This window comes from Pieris brassicae, chromosome 2, assembly GCF_905147105.1.
Source record: "Pieris brassicae chromosome 2, ilPieBrab1.1, whole genome shotgun sequence".
In the NCBI taxonomy this organism is placed as follows: Eukaryota; Metazoa; Arthropoda; class Insecta; order Lepidoptera; family Pieridae; genus Pieris; species Pieris brassicae.
Window position 1 is genome coordinate 12,622,805 of NC_059666.1, and position 16,899 is coordinate 12,639,703.

General features: G+C 33.1%; 1 protein-coding gene across 7 annotated transcripts in view; it reads right to left on the reverse strand.

Moving 5' to 3' along the window:
- The window catches only part of LOC123717730 (MAP/microtubule affinity-regulating kinase 3-like), a 104,060-nt gene that overhangs the window by 51,637 nt on the left and 35,524 nt on the right, over window positions 1-16,899 (reverse strand). Inside the window, exon 1 of one of the 7 annotated variants that reach the window (XM_045673892.1) lies at window positions 14,050-14,137. The exons of 3 other annotated variants lie outside the window; for them this stretch is intronic. The gene's annotated coding sequence lies outside the window, so the exon portion shown is untranslated. Of the gene's footprint in view, window positions 1-13,909; window positions 14,138-16,899 lie in introns of those variants that run through there. 3 more of the 7 variants (XM_045673875.1, XM_045673884.1, XM_045673899.1) reach the window with 3 other exon arrangements.

Genomic DNA, 16,899 nt, shown 5'->3' on the forward strand with positions numbered 1-16,899 from the left:
TGATAGTTCTCTTAATAGTTTGGCGCTTCATCACTTGAATCTCTCGATAATTTGAACAGCATTCCGGTCTCTTTAAAAATACTCAAAATGTTAATTGGTCTCTCGGTAATTTGAAGGCATAGATAGTATTTACTTACCACTACTATCAATACTTTAAAGACTTGCCATTTGTATACATGTACCGACCTATCAATGGGTTTTCTTAAATCCTTTTAACAGTGTTAGTCCGAAGCCGCTAACTCAAAAAATATTACGGACTTCTTCTCGAAATAAATATTTGTGAATATGTAATTGTATTATTGTGTTTAATTATTAATTACTAATAATAGTATAGAAATCATAAATTACGATTTTATATCATACTCTTATGTATTTAAGAAAAGTCTACGACTATACACTTTTAACATACCGGAGTCGTTCTAAGCACTAAATCAAATACATATATCAAACTTCACGTTGACAACCCTACGTGTGACATAAGTAACAAACTCGTTAAATGAGTCAGACACAAGTTGTGCTTAACACAAGGATCTATGTCACGTCTTTGACAAATTACTAACTGAAAATATAATCTTTGCTGCAATTAACGTAACTAATGGCTTGTTAAAAATATACTTGCTATCTCACGCCCTAAAGCCACTTTAGCCATATAATCGTTCCTTATTTATAACGACCCTAAATAAGATTACAATCAGCGAGACTTGTGACCCCTCCGGACCCGTGTGACGCTCAGTACGTGTCTCCAGTTAGGACACAAACAGTAATTAATAAAAAAAACAACTGACAGAAAACAATTCCCGAAAACTAATTTTAAATTTCCATAGTTCTAGCGACGCACTAGCAAATAAATATTTCGTCAATGTCCCATACAAACCGGGCCCCTTTTTAATGCAAACAAAAAGGCTGCGCAAGCGCCGGTGCATGACTCACAAGCGCTCTAATCATTTGTCTCTCTCTTTACGCATCTTTCTCTTTCATCCAGTTTCCATGCTATACTAGTTTTGCGCTCACAATAGGATGTAACATTTTGTTAGGTTAGTCAAATATAGATAGGTCAAAGGTACGTTATTATTTCAATTTAACTTATAACTAACATCAAAGACACAAATATGAGGAGGAAATTAAAAGATTTCGTAGCGTTATCTTAAAATTTCAAATCAAAAGATAATTAATATATACATGTAGAAACTGTAAATTAAACATAAGTAATAAATATTAATATTGCTGTTTCGATTCATAAATCGAGTTAAGGACCATTAAGAGATTTCACAGCTAGTCATATAGTTCAATTAAAATCAAACATAATCTCATTATAATTGTTATATATAAATAAATCAGTGGCGCTACAACCCTTTTAGATCTGGGTCTCAGATTTTTGTAGCTGTTTCATGATCATTAGTCTATCTAATAGGCAAGTAGCCTCTTGTACATGACACCAGCAATCTCCTTTTGGTATCTAAGGCAAGCCAGTTTCCATACGATGTTTTCCTTCACCGTTCGAACGAATGTTAAATGCACACATTGAAAGAAATTTCATTGTACGAACCTTAGGGATGAGCCACTGGGCCAATACTGTCATTTCAACATGTATTTAAAAACCTAAACAATATTGTTAGTGTTCATGGGCGGTGGTAACACTTACTATCAGTCAAGCTGCCAATCATATATTAAAAAAAAATGAAAATTGAAATTGATAATCTATAAAATTCTTTGCAAGTTAGCTTAAAGAATGTTTATCAAGATTTTAATTACGATCACAAAGTGTCTCGCGAAAGTAGTCAACCAAGATTAATTTATTAGAAATTGTATACCATTAATAACATGAAAAGGAATTGATTAATTTAGAAAGTATCCATTTATTTTTATTGCAAGTAAGGATATTAGAAACGATAACGAAATACAAGTTTGCCTTCCGGTAAACAATGCGGTAATATTTATTATACTAGCTGCTTCAAATACAAGAACAGAGTGTTTTCCCTGTAATAGGGACTGTAAGTAGTGTTATTGGACACTTTTTTATGTTAAATTGCCTTATTAGTAAATTAGGTTACATATAAATTACTTTTTAGTCTTATGTTACACTAGATCGTAATGTTTCATGCAAAGACACATGTATTTTTAACAAATACTAGCTGCCACCACGAGCTTCGTTTCGCCTCAAATAATGTTACTTATCTTACAAAACAGAAAACTGTTTTTTAGGTTTAAGCCTGAAATATTTCCAAAATTTTCTCGCCATAAAAACCTTTCACAGATTATAAGGAATAAATAATACTCCACATACACACCTCCACACACTCTTGCACGGTATGTACTCGCTTCCACACCACACAGCACAGCCAAATAAGGTGTTGTGGTGTGTGTACGTGTTAAATAATTTTTATTGAACCTTTCCTTTCGTATATATTTGAATCTCATTGTTTATATTATGTATTCCATCTTTGGCTATATGTTTTTTGTTGTATATAATTTAGGTTAGTTAAAAGAAAATGAAATAAAAAATTACTCGAATTAGTCCAGTCGCTTTCAAGCTTTGAGCTTACCAATATATTTTACGATAATTTTTATTAATATATATACAATACAATAGTTTAGCTCAACTTCGCTACTCATCATCATTACCTTTATAACAAAAGCGAAATGCTAATTCATAACAATTACAGTAAAACAGGAAATTTCATACATTTAGCGCGTAATTGCAGCATTTACCCTACATTGTCAGCGTTTGACCTGAACAGAACCATTCAACAACATTCAATTCTTCACGTTTTAATAACTTTAACCGAAATACGACTAATGCCTTAAACACTTTAGTTACCAAATTTTCAGAAGCTGTACCGAAAATAATCCATAAAATCTGAATATTAAAAAACTGAAAGAACTCTTCGTTCAATTTTGTTATCCCATAATTCTGCTTAGTCACGTGACAAGTACTTCGTAAACACTGACAGTCTCATTAAGAGAATGAAAAATGATATAACGAATTAAGCCTCGCATTAAAACGGCTTAAATACTCGTCGCCAAATAACATAAGTATATGTGGGAGACCGCCTACAATCTGTAGAAAGTTGGACATTGTTTCAAGAGCCTGTGTTATGAACTCAAGCAATCTTTAGACCCACACGGCCTTGTGGAAAGGCTTTATGAAAGAACTTGCTTAGAAATCTCCACTCCCAAGTTTCACACGACTAGCCGCTTTCTTTGACTGCAAACTTGTGTCACGGCCAACCTCAGTCAAAATTTTACTGGGACTTTGTTCTCAAATTGCGTGCTTAGTTACGAGTACCTTTATATATTGCGTAAAGCGTCTCGAAAATCGACATATCTTAATTATTTGTTTTAAAAAAAATGAAAAAATCTGTAGTTGCAGTATTTGTGAATATCTTATCTACATAATAATATAGTTACATGCTGCATTGTTTTTTATAACACCAACCGCCTATTTTATTTTAGTATTGTAGTTTTTCTTCTAGGTACATATAGTTATCAAATCAATGTATACAAAATATTGTAAACTATTTTAAAACAGTAGGTAGTAATGAAACTACCTTTTGGATTGGTGATAATTTAAAAAAAAAACTCAAAAGTGCCTTTTTGATTGAACTAACTATAATAAATGATTTGGGTTTTATAGCGTAAAAGAGCGATTTTACGTCAGACGTCATGTACCAGAAAAAAATTATACATGCAATATGTAATGAAAAATGGCACACTTTTTCTTCAAAAGAAAAAATCGTAAGTGGCCGAAACCCTATCTAAAATAAGCCAATAGCTTCAACAGATCACTCCGTAAGCTCGACGCCGTCGTGAACTTTTCTCCACCCAAGTGTTACAGCATTTGTGGTCATAATGGCATCTCAACAATGGTAGCCTCGGCTCGTTAGCAATCCCAGTAATTTCTTCCCATTTTCGAGATTGCGCTCGCCTCATTACTTTAATTACTATCCAGATGGAGCAGTTAATGCGAAACGAGGATATAGACGTTGTACTTGCATAAATTTACTAAATTAATGAAGACGCCAGAGGCATTTATAAATGGAATGTCTCTTCAAAAGTTTTTGTTTTTAGTAATAATAACGATGATAATAAATAGTTGATTTGCAGAGAACAATTAAATAAACAATAAGCCATATCAAAATAGGCACGCAACTGTCATATCAAGATGTCATAACAATAATGACAATTAATAAAAAAAAATGTCAAAACTTTTGATTTAAAGTCCCCCTTAAATGCATTACTCGGCAGTGATCTATAGCTTATGGAAGGTGATTATATAGTTTGACAGCCATGGCGTAACTCTAGTTTTTTTTATTTAATTATAATAACTTTTTATTATTTAAAATTAAATATCCTAGTCTAAGTAAGATATATATATATATATAAAGATTAATACAAAAACATAAATGAATAACAATAATCCTCATTCATCATTATCAAACCAAAACAATATGATAACATGTATTTTACTCAAACGAATAATACATTAGCATATACAAGAATAAACGCTATGTAAATGAAACGTACGATTACCAAATACGGACAAATATATTGAGGCCACAAATGAATATGTAAAAACGCCTATAATTTACTTGATGACTGAATCACAGTTTTTTTTAAAGATCAATTAAACGTGTTTCCGACTAAAAGCATAGGAAAATGGGAATGAATATAGAATTTTGCCCGACTAAACCAAGGCTTAATAGGCTGCTTTTAAATAACAGTTGTCAAACAGGTAGGAGGCCCACCTGATGTTAAGTGACACTCAACCTTCCAGAAGCCTCGCAATTGGCGGCCTTTTATGAGTTGGTAGCTTGAGAAAGCAGACTTTTGTGCAGTAATATGAAAATCTTAAACCAAGACAATTGTAGATCCCAAGAATCTACCTCTAAAACTGTGTTTTTTTAACAAAGTTGGTAACAAAATTATTGGTCATCGACCACAGTCGAATTAGGTAATGTTTAGTCCAATAGTTTTGTCTATAGCCAGAATTTTAATAAGTAAATCAAAACTTTTACATATACAGGCTGCAATGCGGCAGGAGGCCTGATGTTAAGTGACCCCGCCCGCCCATGGACACTCACATTGCCAGAAGGCTAGTGTATTACCGGACTTTTAACCCACACTCTTTACGTGAAGGACCCTAAGTCGAATTGGTTTGGAAAGACTTGAGTGGGCAGCTAGTTTCATATAGTCGTCTTACGCGGAAAAAAATACCAAAATTTAGACATAAATTAGTCCTATCTTCGACCACTTTACCGATGATTCAAACTCAATGTACGTTTAACCAGAGTTTTGAATTTATTCAGTGATAATTCTGTAAATTCGCTTGAGAGTTTGTTGTTAAAACGAATACAATTTCCATATAAGGAGTGGTTTATCTTCTGGAGCCTGGTTGTGTGTGTGCTTATATTTGTTCTGTTTCGAGTATTATACTGGTGAAAGTCACCATTTTAAAATCGTTTATATTTTTTGTACATACAACAAAGCTTCAAGAATATAATTTCGCCCTCATACATTATTCCCTATAACCAATACTTATTTCGATTTGGAAACAAATAGTGAGCGAGAACATTGCCACATCGTCATAGGAATTCCAGATTGAAAACCTTTCGAGACACGCTCCAATCACTTGTACGTATAACATAAAAACACATAGAAACTGGGGGATATGCCGTATTACCATAAAGAAATAGAAAGCTGATAAAGACCGGTTAGTGTTAATAGCGCTATATAGACGTTTGTCAATTGCATGACATAAGAAAACAAGGTTTGCTTGTAAAATTACGCTCAGAAGTCAACTGCTAATGCATATATAGTTTGTAACTCCTGTTTTTTTTACTAAAGTATATACATAAATTGTGTTTACGATATCTAATTTATGTAACAGAATAACATGAGAAAAGGTTTCTTGTTTCTATTATTTTAGAAGCTTTGGAGCTTTAAGCGTTATTATAAACATTGGTACACCTTAAAACGGAGTTAGGTTTTAGTCCGTGATTTCTTAATCTTTTTTTTATAGAACAGGGGCCAATCAGGCAAGAGAACCTGTCAAATGATGTCCATGTACACTGTCAGAAGGCTCGCAAGTTAACAACCGTTTAAGAATTGGTACGCCAAACCATTTCCTTATTACAGCTAATCAAAAATCAGCATATATTCATGAAAGAAATGATAACACCCTCATCTGTCAAATGACCATTCTACTTTGACAGGAGAGTTGGCGCCGAGTCTATAAGCATACCATATAATATTGTATCATGCAGCCACGTCAATGTATGGCTGGCCATGTGGAACCAATGTAAAGGTTACATTATCAACATTAAAATTCAAGACATGTTGACAATTTACTCTTCCACGCTCAATGGCCAGCGTTTATGGTTAATTATTTATATATACCACTATGGTATATTAGAAAACGTTTTTTTTTAATAAACATGTTATTAAAATCATATTTATGGATGGTATTCCCAAAAAAAGTTTATCCTTTATGTCTGTCAATTGAATAGGCAAGTAGGTAGGCAAGCCGGTTTCCTCACGATGTTTTCCTTCACCGTTCAAATGTTAAATGCGCACATAGAAAGAAAGTCCATTGGTGCACAGCCGGGGATCGAACCTACGACCTGAAGGATGGGAGTCGCACGCTAAAGCCATTAGACCAACACTGCTCTTTATTTAAAATACAAATATTTAAAAAGGTTTGCATGGGGTAGGATTCTTAGTCAATAAATAAATATAACATTTACAGGATTATCAGAGAGGCTTTAATTTGAAATTGAATTACAAACCACACCCAATAATACAAGCTTGTGCAAAACCGAAAGCTCTTCTCAAGGGGAAATTAATAAATTAAGACTTATTATCAGAATATATTATCTCTTACAATGCATAAATTGGAATGCCAAAGGAGATTTCGTTCAGTTACAAATAAAAGATTATGGAAAGCCTCCTGCCCGTTTACCTCCCCCCACCCCCCCCTCCTCGCGTCACTATTAAAAGTTGCCTCGGCGCTTTTACCCGTATAATCAGAAATACAACATTTTTATTATTTAAAACTTACTGTTTAATGTCTTGTGTCGTATATTGTATTTTTATATTATTTATTATTATTGAAAAAAAAGTACCATAAATAACACAACGATCACCTGCATTCCTTAAAACCAAAAACCAAGATAATCTTGTAAGAAAAACTGACTCAATTTCTTGTACATTAATTTCGCGAACGTGAAAGGCAAGTGTTACACTTAACGGCATTATTCGTGCCAAATAAATTGTAACATCAAAACAGTGAAATCTAAATGAATTAAAAATTTCATCGATAATGTCTTCTACGCGGGTCTTGTATCGGAACGTCAAATTTGGCATTCCTAGGTATGTATTGAATACTATTCATTAACCGCAATGTAAATTGAGATCGAATAACAGATATAGGGTTAATATTGTTACAAATAGAATAAAACCACATTCCGTTAACATTTACTATGTAAATTGTTCTCCAAATAAAATTCAATAACTGGAAGAGCTGTACTAACTGCCACATAAACCTCCGTCCCGAGCAGTCGCGCCGCGGGAAGATTGCATTCTGAATTTGGTTCAAATAAATCAGTGGAACTACATTTTTAGATCTGGACCTCAGTAGATACGAGATCTAAAAATAAGTATCATGATCATTTGACAATCTAATAGGCAAGTAGATGATCAGCCTCCTGTGCCTGACAAATGCTTCTTTGCTGTCTAAGGCAAGCCGGTTTCCTCACTATGTTTTCTTTCACTATTTTAAAGCGAATGTCAAATGCGTACATAGAAAGTTAATTGGTGCACAGCCGGGGAGCCTACGATCTCATGTATAAGAGTCGCACGCTGAAGCCACTGCTTTTTTATTGGCTTAGGCTTCGATTTTTTTTAATATACATACCTACATATATTCCTAAGCTTTTCCCCGAATATGTTGTCGTCGGAAGTATTAAGTAACTTATGTATAGATATTATAATTAGCCAAATAGAATTTGTAATTATGATCATTCATACTCATAACAATTTTTTGTATAATATTTATGGCAAATTTTAGACAGTTATCTCTAAGGCTTTTCAACACTTGGTTTGCATTTTCCGGCTTAAAAAAATATTAGTAGCTTAACTAAGGTATTATATCTGTCGATACGACTAAAAAATATAAAAATGAAACAAATAAAACGCATAAATGGAACTGGCTATCAATATAATATAAATAAATCAAATTAATGGAGACCTCAAGACTTTGTAGCGTAACCATCTTGGATTTAAAATATCGCGAGTTTATTATAGATAAAAAATAGCCTTTATTCTGACCAGTAACTTATCTTCAAACAAAATAAATTTATTCAATTTTGCCTCGTAATCGAGGAAATCGAAGGAAAATTTTCTCGCTTTGTAACTAAAAATTAGAAAGGGACAAAATAGATCTGCCAAGAGCGGAAAGCATAAAATTTCATGATTACTACAATCATTGGTGAAAGTTATATTCTTTCCGACATCGACATTTATTGGCACGTTTGAGAGGCCCGTTGCTATATTTACCGACGGATAACGAATCGTTTGAGGTTTCCACTACGTTATCTATATTACTTATAATGAAGAGATTTTTCATATACCTATTAATATTTTAAATATATTCATAAAGCAATATATATACTTTTTTATCCAATAAGTCATGAACACAAAAAAAAATTGCCAACACGAAAGCATTTATTTTAATTAAGAATTCAGACTAAGAAGTGAATTATATATGTACTTTGTATATTTGTTACTTTTAATCTTGGATATAAATAAATAGAATGTTAAATAACATATTATTGAAATAAAGATAATAAATAGTAGAATCTTAAAGTTGTCTTACATTCAGAACAAAGGCGAATCACGAATATTCTAAAAGTGTATAATAGAATAACAGTCCCATATCAGGGCCACAGTGCACTCTTATCTGATAACACGATAACGGCAATAAACATCCACCTTGCGATTACTGTCCACACCGGATTATATCTTGTAAATTTCCTTTTGTATGTTCTATTTATACTACATAATTTATTTCTATGTTTACGCAATATGTATGACTCTGTTACAGTATCGATATAGAAAAATGCTTAACTTACCTCAGATTCAATACATTTTAAGGTAGCTATTGTCTAAATAGCATTTGATATGATTATTTAAAATACGTTGAGTCTTTGAGAGCGGTAAAACTATTATAGCGGACATATAATTTTATAGAGGAGTTTGAAATAGTAAGTGCCTTAACTGAAAAGAAAACGCCCAATAGAACGCTGTTTTAGAAATGTTAGACATTAATAATGCAGTGGAGCTACAAACTCAGCATCAGTTTCCTTATTATTTTTTATAAACATGTAAGTGATCAGCCTTCTTGTGTCTGACATATGTCATCGATTTTAGCATCTAAGGCATTCCAGACGTCACACATTTGCCCTTCCGTATATATGTTAATTGCATTAAATCGAAAGAAAATGCATCTGTGCACACCCGCGATTCGAACATAGGACGACCGAGTTTAACGTCGTTTGGCGTACAACACTGCAATGTTAGACTAGACTCATAGGATCATGACAACATGTCAATTTCCGAATACTGCCAGCGTATTGCCAATTCCCAATATGCAGCTGTTCCATCTAAATTAAAACTTGAATGGGCCAGTTTAGCCATTCAATCGCAACAAACATTCTACAAGGTTGTCGTCGGCGCAAATATTCCATAATAATTGTTTGAAAAGTCTGATTCCTTATTCACGAAGGTATATTAAGACTTGCTATAGAAATCCATTGAGAGCTAATCAAATCATTATTTTTATCTCATAAATAAATTGTATGTTTTTCGTTTGTGACATTTTAAATAAACATTATTTTGTCATACCATATATATGCCATAATTTGTATTAAAATTTTTATATTTATTAAGCGCAACTACCAAAAAATCGGTTAAGTCACACATTATATTTGAGTTAACAATCTTTTTGATATAATTAACACTATTTACACCGCTGACGCCCTGAGACAAGCAGAGACTATAGCAATGCGGAGGCAGTAAGTTGATGTATCGGTTAAGGCTTTTCAAGACAGCCACGACCTATAGTAATGAAGACTATGAAAAATAATTTAAACACGATCCCAAAAAATAAATATACGATTTACGATAATAGCTCCACCACATTTAAATTCACGTCTCGTTTCTCATGATTATATAACTACGTGCTAAACTAGCGTTCAACAAAGACAAAGTGTTTTGTAATATTTTGTTTGCAAATAATAATATTGTTTCGTACACGTGATGATAACGAATGCCAAAGTAGTAAAAACAAGTGACCTTGAAAGTAACTTATCAACGAAAGAAACTTACATTGGTTATATATCCATATCAATAAGTATGGAAACTATTAATCTCAATTCAAGTATTAAAGTAAAAATACGCTGTAACCTCTTTCGTATAACATAAATTTATTTGTTGATATTGTTATTCTTGCGAAAACTCAAGTAGAAACGTCTTGAACTAAATATTGTGCTATTATAAATTATTTCTTTATTGCTTATCATCTTATTTTTTCTTCTCAATCCCTCAAATCTACAACTCTCCTACTGTACGACGACGAAGTATATATACAGGCGAAACGCTCTACGTAAGTACTGTTTGTAGAACAGTTTCGTCGTTATTTCGACCCCTCGTGACTTGGGTTTAGATACCAGACTTATTAAATCTGTATTTAGGCGTATGTCACATAAGGTGAGATTTAATTTTTGACAGTGCCATAGTCTCTTAGCTTAACATTTAACACGAATGGTCAGAGATTTAGCCTAAAAGTAGGTAAAAATTTAATTTTTAAAATTTCACTTTCATCTACAGAATACACGAGGAAATGTCTCTGATAAGAGCGTTGCTAAAACGATTTTCCGAGACAAATTTCGAGAAAAGTGCACACGAAATGCGATAAAATCATGCAAGCACATATTTAATGAAGTTACCTGTTTTTTGCGCTGGACTCGTCATCGCTATCTGATATTTCTTAGAATTTGTGATTTCATTAATTTAAATATTTTTGTATAAAAGTCAAAACTTTTGTTTCGTACTTCTACTTAAATATTTATTAAGTAAACAGTATTATATCGTACAAATTATCGGTGCTAAGGTCAAGTTGACCTCAGAGCAAGGGCGTTTGGGACCGTTTAATCACTTTCAACTACAATCATCAACTAATGTCTCTATTTCCCAATGCGATGCAAGAGCTAAGCTGCAATAAGTGCTAACAACATTTCCTTTTTGATAATACGAAAAACAATTCTAATGAAAACAGTTGTACGGTAAAGTGCGTTGCGTTCTATGTTAGGTGAAATTCTTACAAATCCCTACATTCCACAAGAGGTTGGCCTGCCTTCTAGGACGTCAAGAGCTTATCTATTTCCTGTGTAATAATTGACAGCGCTCAAGACTAATAAGAATATTGACAGCAATCTTAAATATTCGCTGACTACACTGATAAATTTAAGTATTATTATTCTCAAATCCAAAACTTTTTACAAAGTAAAATTAATTTTGACATGACATCACCGCGCCAAGCCTTTATCGCTGTATATCAGTTGGTATCACTTTGAAGACTGATAAATCGTTTAACAGAATGATAACTGATAAGAAAGGTGGTTACTTTTACGTTAAAGCCATTGTGAACTATAATTTTAAATATACATTGTTAATTCACTTCTGAGTAACAAAATATTATTAGTAACGATCCGTCTCGCCGTCATGAATGCGATATACATATATATTAACGATTTAAAAAATATTTTTACATATAAATCTAATATATATATGAATGTCTTAATACTAAAAGGGCACATGTCACATTTTAATCCCAATTTTTTTTTTATGCTTTAATCACTAGTCAACACATATCTACACCGTTTTCTATCGAAACAGCACTTGTCCGCCCTTTACACGAACAGTAAGCTACTTGTCTATTTTAACTAAATACTAAAACGGCACTTGTCCAGAAGAATACCTGCCATTTTGGAATAGCATTTATAATTGGCCTGTAGAATAATAAGAATAAAACTAGAATAAGAAGAATTATACTAGAATAAAACTAAAAGGTGATAACTATAGATGGTTAACGAATACATTATAACTTTTTTGATTAACTTTGTGTTTGATTTTATTTAAATATTACTTAGATTGATTACTATTTAAGTGGTAAAAAAGCACATGTCCATGGTAATACATACCTAATTACTAAAAGGTAACTTGTCCATGATATTTTTATGGCTATTTTTAAGCATTCACAGAGAAATATGCAACTTTTTAATATGGATTATGTTGTCATGTACATTCTCAATAGCATACATAAAAACCAAGTTTGTATCTTCATTCTTTCAAAAACTATACAGTTATTTCTATCTCCTGTAAATTTTCATTCAGAAATAAATAGGGGATAAGTGCCCTTTTAGTATTTAGACATTCATTATGAAAACTTCATGAAAATCTATGTCCTATTAAAGTTATTACAGAGCCACCATCATGCATTTAAACGCTCGTTAATACGAATGAATGTAAAACATATTGTAAATTATTAAAAGATTCTTCTTTCATTATTAGTTCCGTATAGTTTTTCCAACCAATTTTCCGTCATAATAGCATGATTCATGAAGGCTAAACCGGGCGATCATTCTACAATTATATATTTGAAACATAAGAACTCAGAAACGCTTCCTGGTCAAATTAAATCCAATACATTTTTGGCATACGGAAGTCAGACTAAGCATAAAAACCTCAGATAAAATTCTTAACTTTAAATTTCAGACAATAGCCACTATTACGGTCAGCGCAGTTGATCCGCTACGGGCTATCTGGGTCAAAGAGACTAGCAGTTTTCACTTTAACAACTTGACAGCTGAAGCCTCATCTACTTGTCGCATTAGGTAAAGTTGACCTACAATAGACCTATACAAACGTTTTGTTACCTAAATCAATATGTATTCCATCTTATTAAGACAATTTAGTCTAGTTTTTTTAGACATGGGAAATTACTATTATTATTAATCAGCAAGAGCTAATTCTAATTCCCGGCAACGCATTGCGAGCGTTCTAAAAATGTGAGTGGCCAAGGGCGTTATCATTTAACATCAGATAAGCCTCCTGCCCATTAGCCGCATGTTATATAAAAAAAATTGATTAACATGGTCGGACATATTAGGAGACTCATTTTTTAAACTAATTATATGACCAATGAAAGTGTTAGATTTTAATTAAAAGATAGCGTTCTTTTATCGTTAAGCAAGGCTGTTACCAAGGAAAGCCTAGTGACCTATAAATACGTAGATTATTTTCGCGTTAGGTGTATTCGTTTAGTTACTACTGGTAGTAGTAACTTCTACTTAGTTACTGGTTTTATTATAACCAGTTATACCAGAGTTTAACTTTATATTAAACTATTCGAATTGAATGCAAGAGTGCATTTTACCTGCATGGGTCATGCAACATAAAACCTTTAGTTTTAATGTATGACATTCGAAACTTATTGTTTAGTTTACACACTGCCAAGCTTTGTGCTAGAATTTAAAAAAAAACTAGTATTGAAATGCACTGCATATTAATCGAGCGACTTTATCCCACAGCATTGTGGCTGTTGTAATTCCGGATATCAAGGTCCAATTACTGCCGTTTCACTCGGCCGAAACAAAGCCTTACACCGAACTCAATTCTCTCAAGCGTAAAACAAAAACTCCAACAAGATGATCGATCGTGACTCACCCGCCATTTAATCAATTCGCCAATAACTGTTCATTTGCGAAGAGAAAGAGCAACCTGGAAGCGACAGATTTCTACATCCTAAAATCCTTAATCAACCAATCCATCAATTGCATCCAAGGTAAGTGACCTTTTCACGGTATTAAATCTTAGTCAGCGTAGATCCAAGCTATTAGCTGAACCGTCGGAGCGAAACGCAACGGTACATAGGAGAAAATATTAAGAAAGAAAAAATTCACACGCGTACAACTGAAATCCTTAGCAAATCACCTAGTCACAAACACGTACACAGCACTTTTGGGGTAAATGAAAAAGTTTAAGCCGGTGTCAGACGTGCGCTCCGCAGCACGCTTGGGGGGAGACTGGTGGCAATGCGCCCGCGCCGCCTCGCGAGCCAGTTATCAGCCTTCGGAGGGACGAAGTGAGGGGTAGAGAAAAGTCTACGTGTGACGTGGGAGATAAGGCGAAATTACTTGCTGAGAACCAGCTGAACGCTGGAATTTTACATTGTTAGACAATTAACGTGTTTTAGGAGCGCTTTGTAGAATGCCTTTTGTACAGAAGATTAAATGGACTCTTAGATGAACAGGTACATTTGGGCCATGAATTCCATAAGCTTTCTATAATGAGAAGCAATTGTTATTCCAGAAACCAAATTTCTGGTTTTTTCGGGTATGGTGGGCTTGGTCCGAATAAAGAACCAAAGAAGGCAATTAAAATTGACTTTGGAATAGATTTGTCTAGATTTACACAAAGTCAACTTATAGCAGTTACCCGAGGTGACATAAAATATATTATAATTTACATTGCGTCCATGTTGTCCATTATGTTTAAGATAAGTCACGACCTGCGACGGAGGAAAGGCTTCCTCCAACATCTTCCACTTGTCTCTCATCCGTGCCATCATTTCCTCCAATCCATCCCCGCTATCACTTTTTCCAGTAAGGTAGTTTTCGACCCACCTGTCATCACAACCGCGGGCAGATGACGGGCCCATTTCTACATTATCTTTTTTGAATGTGTTACGACGTGTTACATATATAACAATAACAGCCTTTATTGCTGTCAAATACCTACTTATCCTTGTACATAAAAATGTTAAGTACTATAAACACTAATAACTAATCGGCAAGCCGGTTAATTTCTATTTTACAGCTTGAGACATAGGTCTCCTCTAAGAGCTTCCACTCTTCTCGGTGTCTAGATTTACGTAGCCACACAGGGAAAGCTGCTCTACTTATATCACCTTCCCATATTTTTATTTATCTTCTTCGTTTTATTTCTGATACATAAATATTACTAAATAACAAAAGGCAAGTGTAAACGTTATGTAGGAATGCTATAATGGGAATCATTCTCCCTGTATTATTATGTTGATGCATTAATTTCACAAAGAGTACACTCAATTGTTTAAAACAATTTTCACACATATTAATTACGACAGTGTGTACCTTCTGTTTGTCTATCGTAAAATAAAATAAAAAAATATAGTAATTGTATTTTTATAAACCATCAGTGTAATTTGTATAATCAATTTTACGCACACATACTTTCAAGTACATTAGGCCATTTTGTCTTGTTTTGACAGGCTGCCACCGCCTCATACGCTAAGCTTAAGGCTAAATACGCTAATTCAAAACAACTCTCAACTTGGCTAAAAACTCTTATTAGGATATCTTATTTATCTTTTGATTCCTCTCCATTATTGGAGGTTGCCCGTCAGTCTCATAAAGCGTGTCTTGTCCCGTGCCTGATGCAGCTGACGCAACTCTTCCCATGTCACAATATCCTTTTACTCCCTAACTTTATTAGGAGTTAGCAAGTGTCAGATAAATATATTGGTGCCTAACAGTATCAAGATGTTGATTTTATCAAATAGACTTATGTTTAATAATTAAGTATAGAATACTTTAACCTGTATTTTACCTTTAGTAGGATACAAATGCTAATTGAATATAAAAAAAATCCTTTAAACCCAAACATAAAATTCATGTAAACTCAGTACTGGACTCTTTGAGCTAAAGTATTCAGTTGTCTCTTTCCACCAAATAATATTTACGATATGATGAAAAGGGATAATGTTTGAATGACTGGGTCACCGTGTAATGATTGAATAATATTTCGAATTCTATATATTAAACACTATAACAGTCTTATACATTCAGTATGTCAAAAACGTATTAAATTTAGTTATGACTAGTTCGTGAATTATCGCCATTCTTTTATCGACATATAGCGTTAACAAACATAATTAAAATGCACTATTAATACAAAACCCGTTTCCTTATTATACAGTCGTTAACGTTTTTATTTAAATGTGTTGAAGGATAAAAAACTACTTTACATCTATGTACTACAAAAACACTTAAGGAAAAAATTCACAGATAAATATACAACAATATTTTATAACATCTAAGGCCAAAACTGCAAGACTTTTGCGTTCTTTTTTTTTAAATATATTTATACACTACTCTCTGTTACTCTAGCTCCCACAGATAAAGCCACCCATTGCACACAACTTGAAATAATGTTTATGTTTGTTTACATGTGTGCAGTTAAGTGTAAATAAATAAATTTAGCATAAAGCTAAACCAAAAATTGGTTGGTTTTTTCGCTTGCTATAGACAATAATATATTAATTTAACCTTGGTTTAATTAATTGCCTTTAATAAGAGAATGTACATTTAACAATACTGAAACAGGTCCAAACTCTTTGTGAACATCTAGGTTAGATTAGGCGTAGAACCACGTGACCATGAATGAAGTATTCCCATTCGATAACACGACACGATTTTTCCTTATTAAAGCCTTTTTAAATGTACACTGTAAGGTATTCGATAACAAGTATTTTTAAATAATAATTAGCTCAATAATCAAACATTTTCATCACAAATTTTAATTAAATTTTAAACTAAGCTGAAGAAATATTTAATTGAGAAGCGAACCTTGTCTCCACAAAATGGTTTTATACGATTTAAGGTTTGTTGTTTAATCGTGTAATAACTACACAGTTTCAATAACAACTTTTGCAATCACAAAAAATAGGCCACTCATTCAAGAAATGTATGGAACACAACGCCATCTTTTGTTAGTTTTAAGCAACAGATCTGTTTCTTAACT